Source organism: Charadrius vociferus, unplaced genomic scaffold (genome assembly GCF_000708025.1).
Source record: "Charadrius vociferus isolate BGI_N301 unplaced genomic scaffold, ASM70802v2 scaffold341, whole genome shotgun sequence".
In the NCBI taxonomy this organism is placed as follows: domain Eukaryota; kingdom Metazoa; phylum Chordata; class Aves; order Charadriiformes; family Charadriidae; genus Charadrius; species Charadrius vociferus.
Genome location: NW_009646847.1, coordinates 744,148 through 753,188, shown reverse-complemented (window position 1 = coordinate 753,188; position 9,041 = coordinate 744,148).

Here is a 9,041-nt window from a genome sequence, read left to right as displayed (position 1 = left end):
CTGCCCACCCCCTCACCCCCCCCTCCCCCATTTGCACACAGCAGACTTGTGTACATACCAGTTGACACCTAGCGGGTTTAAGGTCTCTCCCTTCAAAGGCTCCAGTTATGTTAGCAGCCTGCTGCCACCCTCGGTCTCCTTCAACAGAGACTATTAGTGTTTTGACAACCTACACTGCTATCTAAACTTTAAATATTATAATCATTGTTTGAAAGTGTTTCCAGTGCGCTCTAGCTTGATTTGAGTCCATGAGACACGGAAGACCCTTGCAAGGTCCTGCAGAGCAGCGTGCCTGTAACGCAGACAACAACCCTTTCCCCCACGCATCCACCTGCCCCGCACACACTGCATGCAACTGTGCCAGCGCCAGGGGACTCGCTGTTGCACAGACATGCAACTAGTACTTCAAACACTGGGGAAAGAGAAGAAAAAGTATGAGGAGAACTGCAAATTTGCCAGAGAAGACCTGATCAGTTGCAAAGCTGGTGACACACTACAGCAGCACTGGATGAAGTACCTGAATTCGTTCAAGCAAAAAAGAAAATGGAGCAACATTCAACGTTACCTCTTTTTTTCCTGATTTCATTACCTACCAGTTTATTTTCCCTTCCTATATGAAGCCATCCATACTTTTTCTAATTTGCCTTATGTGTTCATAATTTCCCTTTATACTGTTTCCTACGTAATTATGTATACGTAATGAGAGATATATGTACTTACATGCAAGTCAGATGCACATACGTTTATACGCCTTCACTTTTTTCAAGCGCCTCTTCATCCACAACAATGGAAATTTATAATTACTGTGATATTATACACTAACATTAATAACAGTATGTTAGAATAGATATGATCCCTCTAGATGAGAAGTGAATGTCTCTCCCTTATCCTCCAAATACTGCCATTCCTTTTGGGTGTTGCTCCTGCACACTTTGGGAACATCAGCCCTAAATGCTTTTGCCTAGTAGTTACTTTATGGCTTCTGATGCCCTTTCCCCTGCCCTGGCGAGCCTCCCACCGCAAAGGAAAGAAAAAGCTCTCCCCACTGCTACCAGAAAGCACTCCAGCAGTTAGAGGGAGCAGAGGGATGTGTCTTCTGTCTGTCCTCACCCCTGCATCAGTGATAATGCTCCCCTACACCCAAACACTGCTCCTGGGCCATGGGAAGCAGAAGTGGAACAGGACAAAAGCAAGTCAAACGTCTCTCATGCTGCTCACCATCAGATTGGGATCGTGGACATACCTGTTTGAAGGTATCTGGACAGGTGTTTTTGTCCTATTTTACTTCTGGTGAAACTTGAGAAAAACTATTTACAACTACCCACGAAGGCAGAAAGTAACATTTCTCAAAGTGTGGCACAGATGCCTACAGAAGGACACGGGAGCACAACAGTGTAATGATCCAAAGTGTTCATACACAATATCGCCTTACATCATTTCCAGTCCTCACTTTCCTTGGAGCCTATGCCATACACAGCTGTCTTTGTGGTTGAACTGGGAATAAATAGTGATTTGATCTGCAATAAAAATATCCTGGTGCACTGAATGGAATAAGAAAGAAGAGTACCATAATCCTGTTGCCAAAAGGCTCGGTCTTCTTAATCAGCCAGCTTTGCTTACCTTAGCTAAAATGACACTTTAACACTGCATCATAACAGCTCTCATTTACAACAGCTCTCTCCCACTGAACATTTGTCCTTAAGTGTGTGTTTTCTTTAAATTGATCCCAGATCCTTCTGCATTGAAGCTGCATATTCACCTTCCCACAACACGACATACTCTCTCCCCCTCACTGCTACTTTTTGCATTGACAAATGCAATCCAAATTAAACCAAACCAAATTCATATTGGGTGAAAAAAAATGAGTAACAGAAGAAACTCCATAAGCCTTGTACTTCTGCCAAGAAAAGTTTTGGGAACATCTACGCAGACTTCAAAATGCAATGTGGAACGATGGCACCCCACAAATGTTTTTAGACAAAAAGCATTCTGTTTGGCAGCACAGCCAGCTCCCCAGGAAACATGTCTAGATGAGATACAGCACGAATCTGAGCATCTCCATTATCAAGAACTCTTGATTGGCAGGACAATGCCTGACTGACAGTTGGGCCAAAAGGGTTAGCAGGGCTGATGGGGCGGGAGGGTTAACAGCCTGATTGTAAAATCAATGTAATAAATGCTTGGTAAGTTACAGGAACATGCGGGAAGAGGAGGCCGCGATTGATAAAGGACTGCGGCTTTGATGCTGCACTGGGGACTTGTTTATTGACAAGAAAGCCAATCTCTTCTCCCCGCCAGGCCAGGCCAGGCAAACCTGCAAGCGCTTACCAATTAATTGGTGGGCTTTTCTGCCTTGGGTTGCTTTAACATCTCTCCCCCCACGCACTCCAAGTTAACCAGCTCAGGAGGCGCTACTCCAAAGGAATCTTCTCTCCTCTCCCTTTCCCCAACATGGAGGAGCCCTTCCAGGGCAGGTGGGAAACCCCACAGCCGAAACATGGCCTGCCAAAGCCCCTGGACACAGGCCAAGCCCCTATGCAAACCCAAGCTTCTCTTGCCCATTCAGTTCATCACCAGTGCTACTCCTGACAAACGATGCTCAGGGAACAAGAGGCACAGAAATATTTGTTTCTATTCGCACAGGAACTGCAGATATCATCCCTTTAAGCTGAAAGGAGCAATTCCTCATTAAAGCAAACCAGACTTTAAGCAGAAGCACAATGTAGTTATTTGTCTGCTATTACGGGTCCTGCACCTTCCTCCACCCCAGACCACCCCTATGTGACCCGCACAGGACAAGGAGAGCTTGCGAGGACAGACCAACCACTGTGCGCTCCACACCTCCCATCCTCTCCCTACCCTCCACCCCCTCTGCTCTGTTTATCAGCCAGTCAATAAGAAAAGGTAGTTCTTACTTAAGGAGGCAGAAGTCAACTCGTCAGGTCGATCAGCACTCTGTCTGTAAACATGGTTTCCCGTAAAATCAATGAACTCCAGTTACAGAGAGAACAGCCTGAGCGCTGGAGACTCCCTGCGCTCCCACCGCCCCAGTGCCAGGGAAGAGTTCTCCCCGGTCCCTTCTCTGGCCTCGCATCCTACCGCTGCTCCCACCACCATGCCCACTGTGCCTCCCTCCCAAGTCCCTGCTCCTTCCCCGCAGCATCACTGCATCTTGCAGACCCTCCAAGCAGATTTGGGACCCAGCTGGAGGAGTGCGGGCCCCACGGGGCAGGGAGTGCTCCATCAGGGCAGGAGCAGCAGCCATGGCGGTGCAGAGCTGAGCGATGCCGGACAGCACAGCGCAAACAAAAGCACTGCAGTGTGTGCCCCATGCTTTCATCCAAAGTTTCTACTAACCATGGCTGGCGGTTTGCAGCCACGCTCTGTCCAGAATACAAGTGGAGTCAATCCCAGCGTCGCTCCCCATCACCTCTGTACAGCCCCCGGTCCCATCCTCACAGGGGCAGACGTGCCATCTTACAGCAACGCTTCCAATGCCGAGGAGCGGCTGGTGCTAAATCTATACCCTCCGCCCCCCCAGCAAGCTGCGGGCTCCCGGGGCAGCCCCAGGCCCGCGACACCAGGCTGCTTCCCCCCCAGGGACATGCGGCGGCAGGGACGGGAGCGGGAGGGAGGAGGGGGTTCCTGCTGTTGCCCAGGCTTCCCGAGAATTAAATATGAACAGCCGTGCTGTGTAATTTTAAATTGTTAATTAGCACAGGGTTAATTAGGCGGCCCTTTCACAAGAGGCTGTTTGGCAGTAAACCAAGACTGGAAGCAATGAGGAAGGAGGAAAACAAAAGGAGAAAGAGACAGTGAGAAACTGTTCCCTCAGCTAATGACCCACATGGCACCATGAAAAAAAGGGTGCTGAGGACAGGGAAAAGATACAAGCAGATGCATTACATCCATGGCCATTACCCTGGAAGATACCCAGCGAGGCACCCCTCCCCCTGCCTATTCCCACAGCCGCATGGTGGAGAGAAGTGCTCAACCCTGTAATGAGCAGGGTCTGCTCCGTCAGAGCATCCTGGCAAGCTGGCAAAGCAGCAGAGGCTCAAACTCCAGCCAGCTCTTAAGCTTTCTGCCATGGCTCCACAGAAGACATGGCTCACACAAACGCTCACAGTCAGCATCTGAACTTGAGTGGTTCCTGTTGGAGAAAACTGCACAACGGCCTCTCAACTTTGTAAATACACACCTACCTGTTGTGCCAACAGACGCTCTATAAATCAATACCATAAATACAGGCTGAGAGACTACCCTAGATTAGCTCCAGCACAGGTGCTGGTGACTCAGAGTGGAAGCAGAAAGGTTCAGAAGGAAGAGGACAAAGACAGCATAAGGAATAAAGGCGGGCTTAGATGCCCTGAGCACATCCCTCCTTAAACTCTCAGTTTGGCCTTTCACAAGGTCCTCAGAAGGACAGAGCCTGGCAAATGCTAATGCTCAGGTCAGCCAAGAAGCTCCTGTCTCAGGAATGGCACTCGATGACACTCGTTCCAGCCTAAAAACTAGGCAAAGGTGACTGAGGAGTCAAGTAAAATTCATAATGCTTAGGATGCATGTTCAAATGCATGTTCAAAGCTCCCAAGAACAGGAAGTTCAGGAAGGGGGGGATGCAAGGAATTACCATGTCCATCTGGAGCGGTGACAACGAACCCGGAGCATCAAAGCTTTCTGTGTCGCTTCCCCACACCCGGCATGCTTCAAAGCACTCTCATAACACTTAGGAAATCGCGTATGGAAAAGACATGATAAAAATCATTACCTAGGATCCAGAATTCAAAAATTAAGGAAGAACAGAATGTATGTTGCCAAAGCAACTTTAATTTTGCTCCTTTATGCATATGCATTATGATACTGTCTTTAATTACACGATCACACACTGCCTCACTTCGTAAGCAGGATGGTCACATAAGAGGGTAAAATAAGGTTGCATGAGCATGTTGTCAATTTATGAGATTTATACATCAGCTGTTATCACACAAATATGTGGAAAGTCACTTCCTAGAATAGAAAGATCTTTTAAAATTTCCTAAGCAACAAGGGCTGGATATTCAACCTTGGTAGCAATACAGAGACGGTTTCAATTCCCAGTTTCATAAAATGCTTTTATCTTCTAACTCAAACAGAAGATACAGATTCCAGCTCTCTCCCATTCATTACGGTGCCAGAAAGTAGTAAGGATACCTGCCAGCCTAAGGGAAGCGTTGAAGATTCTGCAACGGGACTTGAAATGTTAGGATAAAATAGTACTTCTGAGCCAAAACCTAAACATAATAGTGAATGCAGATGCACAGCTTGAAGAATGACTTCTAGTTGGGGGTCTCCATCAACACTTTACAGTATCAGTGTCTTGGGACTCCTCTCATGCAATTCCTAACCAAAAAAAACCCTGAAAATACTGCTATTTATTTGCCAAGTTCAACATTTTAAAGAAGAAATTATGAACTAATTTTCCTCTTTCACATAGCAAGTCACATCTTGCACCTTTCCAAGCAAGACCAAGTTGTGTTTTGGCACACACCTGATCACAGTGGAGTTGCCTCATCAACAAACGTGGTTTGCTGAGTATTCATAACCTAGCATCAGTCTTGCCAAATCCTGAACAACCTCTACATCTAGCCTTCTTCCTCTTCTGCAGTTAGGCTTTACCAACCAAAAGCTCAAGCTCAAGTTTGGACTTCTAGAGTTTCTCTGCAGACACTGCTCAGCACCAGACTGTTGTTTCTAGCTGGGCACATGGCCACATCCAACATCACTGCACCAGGATTGGAATTAACAAGCCAGACCTTCTCGCTGGTGGAAGAAGGATCCAGCCAACACTGACCCATGGGTTTCAACACCACTGACAAGAGTCCCGGGGCTGCAAGTCCTTGTGAACCTGTTTGCTATCCTGGCAAAATCAAGAACTCGCATGCCTCTGTGGAAGCCCCTGTGAACAGTGCGTGTTCTCCCTTCTGAGGGATTCTAGCCAATGGGTCTTGAAGGGCACGAGGTCCCAGAAGAGGATGAGGTAGCACACAGTGGTCTACAGAACGGAAAGATCCATCAGGCACCTCAAAAGGACAGGACGGTCTTCTCCCAGCATGAAGACAACCACATGGAGGGCTTGCCTTTGGCAGCCGACAGTGCTCCAGAACTGGCATGCTGACAACACAAACAAGTGCTGCACTGCGCACGCTCATTAACAGGACAGAAAATGCAAGTGCTCTCTTACACACAGGCTCACATGCATAGGCACAGCCAGTTCCTCAGATCTTCACAGGATCATTAGCATAAACAGCTTTTCAAGCAGCAGGAAGCAAAGGAAACGCTGAACAAAACAGGACTGAAAGCTGTAGGGCTCAAGCACTTGGCACAAAACTTAAGAGAAAGGGTCTCCTTGAAAAGGTGAACCTTCTACATTATCCACACTTTTTCCTCTGTCCTTCCTAAAATTGAGCCAATGAGAGTACTACAAGATTCAGGCAGCTTTTCAGAAAACATTTTGTTATGAACTATTATTCCAAGTTTGCTGATCCCCTTGAGCCAGCTACTGTACTACACACGAAAATATTTATATAATCATCAACCCGCTGCCATTGAGAACAGAGTAATCCAGAGGAGTGCCAGAGGGTTTTAAAGTGAGCAGCTGGGGAAAAGAGCGTTTATTCCTCCAGAGAGACTCTTTGCACTGAAAGTATTTTGTAGCAGAGGTAAACTAGCTTAAGTTGCATTTCTCTCTACAAAACAAAGCAAAGCACTTGCTTAGTTCATAAGTGCCATGGCATTTACAAGCTCCCAGGACATGGAGCTTGTTTTCAGGTCCTGCACAAAACTCTCCGCTTGTGTAGGACACCACAGAAGTTTCAGATTTTGTTTCCACATTGGTTTGTTTCAAAACATCACACATTCCATGATTCTCCTGTTGCGCAACTCACCCCTGTGCTCTAAAAACTCAACATTTCTTGTCAGATGCTGCTTCCATCCTATGTTGCTGCATAAATAACTACATTTGCATCTGGTTTGCATTTTCAGTGCACTGTTGTTGACCTAACTCCAAACCTAACCAAAGAGCTCTCGAGGACAAACTGCCTCACTCCATCGCATGGACTCCGAGGTCCCCTAAGTCCGCCCCTCCCTCAGTGCCTCGGGAAGATGGCCTCGCTATTTCTCCCTTTTGCCACAGTCTGAACCTTACCCTTTCCCCCTCCTTCATCTTTACCTTAGCAGCCTGTCCAGTAGCTTGTACCAGTAAGAACTGCCACAACTCCATTTGGGCCACCTGGTCCCTGCTACAAAAAGTAGTTACGGACGTAAGACCTCGCACTAGGCAACACCGACACCCATCTAACCCCCAGAGATGCTTGTTAAGGAGAATTGTCCTGGGTTTCAAACACCGTAAAGACACATATAAACATATCAAAGATGATATAGGAATCACCTGAGTACTGTTCCTGAATTCAAGAACAAAGTGCAGCATTTATATAGCAAGACTATAGGACACAAACCACAGCAGCAGCTCCTGAAAGTCAGGGATCCCAGCTGGCTTTTGAGGCTCTGCTGATGGTTCATCCACCCCCCATCTTCCAGTTACTCGAGACACTGGGCAACCCCACCCAGTCAGAAACACTCGAGGCATTTGCACTCTGAGACCCAACTCTTACAAACTACCACCGCTAAACTTCAACCGGCCCTGCGATGTGCCTTCAGGAGCAGACCCAGCCAACCTTAGATGGTCCAGCCTGAAGAGCTAATGCTCCACTGCTAGACTGTGTTCTCTGAGCAATGCTCTTCACATGCAGGCTCGCATGCCTAGGGAAGAAGTCCTGCCAACGTTTTTCCTTTCTACTGATTTACCCAAACAACATGTGCGTTCCAGACTAGTGTCAAGGGCCAAGCAGAGGGGAAGAGTTAGATTCATAAGTCATGTAGATCTCCTCTGCCAGGGCTCAGATCCAGTCCTTGTTAGGAAACAGACACGCTGCCTGGTCCTGGGCTCAGTCGCTCTTTCCCACCCTTTGGGAAAGCCGATGCTTTGGACAAGGAGAGCAGGCTCAGCAGCATTAGGTCACTCAGTAACCATTCTGCTTGATACTTAGACAAACACCGCGGCTGTCTGATGTGTTAGTTCTGAATTACGCACTGGTGTTGCAAAGCCCCATTGCAAAGGTCACCAGGATGTGTGCTCAGATCGACTATTAGTGTTTTGGTATGGAGTAAATTTTATCAGTCACAGTTTTGTCACTGGAAGACAACCTAAAAAACCCAGAAGCCTAAAACAGGTCGGGAAACTTGCCAGTATTACTGGGAAACCCTCCCATTTGGAGTGCCTTTTAGGCAAACTTTTAGCAGATCCAAGAGGTCCCACGTTCCCATAAACAGAGCATCTGCAGACTCATCTGCTACCAAAACAGTGCCTGCTCTAGACTTCAGGTACAGTTTAAGTATTTCCTTTATCTGGTCAAAATAAACCCTTCTGATTGCAGCAACGAAGAGGAGTCAATAACTGCATGTTGCCCGACGGCTCAAAGTCTCAAGTTCATGCTCTCCTAGTCCACAGCATGCAGCCACTCTATCAGCTGCTACATCCCTGATACACTTTAGAACAAACACATCTCTTGTGAAAGTTTAACCATCTCACAAGGGAGAGCTGACACAGATTCAGATAAATACGGGTTTCAAAGCATGTGCCCAGTGGATCTGTACAGACTCCCGAACTCAGCTAGGACTACGCTGTGGCACACCTGGGAGGGATGCAGGCACCTTCAGAGACAGAGACAGGGAAGGAAGTTGCTACACACACTTCTCCAGACCTCCAGGACTGAAAGCGTTACTCTGCTGCTTGGCCTCTTGCTAATTGTGGGTTTTATTTTTATTTCCTATTACCCTCTTGCACGCCTGATGAGATTATCTTACCGGAACTGACACAGCTGGAGGCTGTAGCCATACGTGGAGCCTCTCAGGAGGCAATGCAATTTTATTTTCATTGATCAGAAATCAGCAGGGCAGTAAATGATGGGAAATTCCATTAGGAGAAATACCGGGCCACGAGA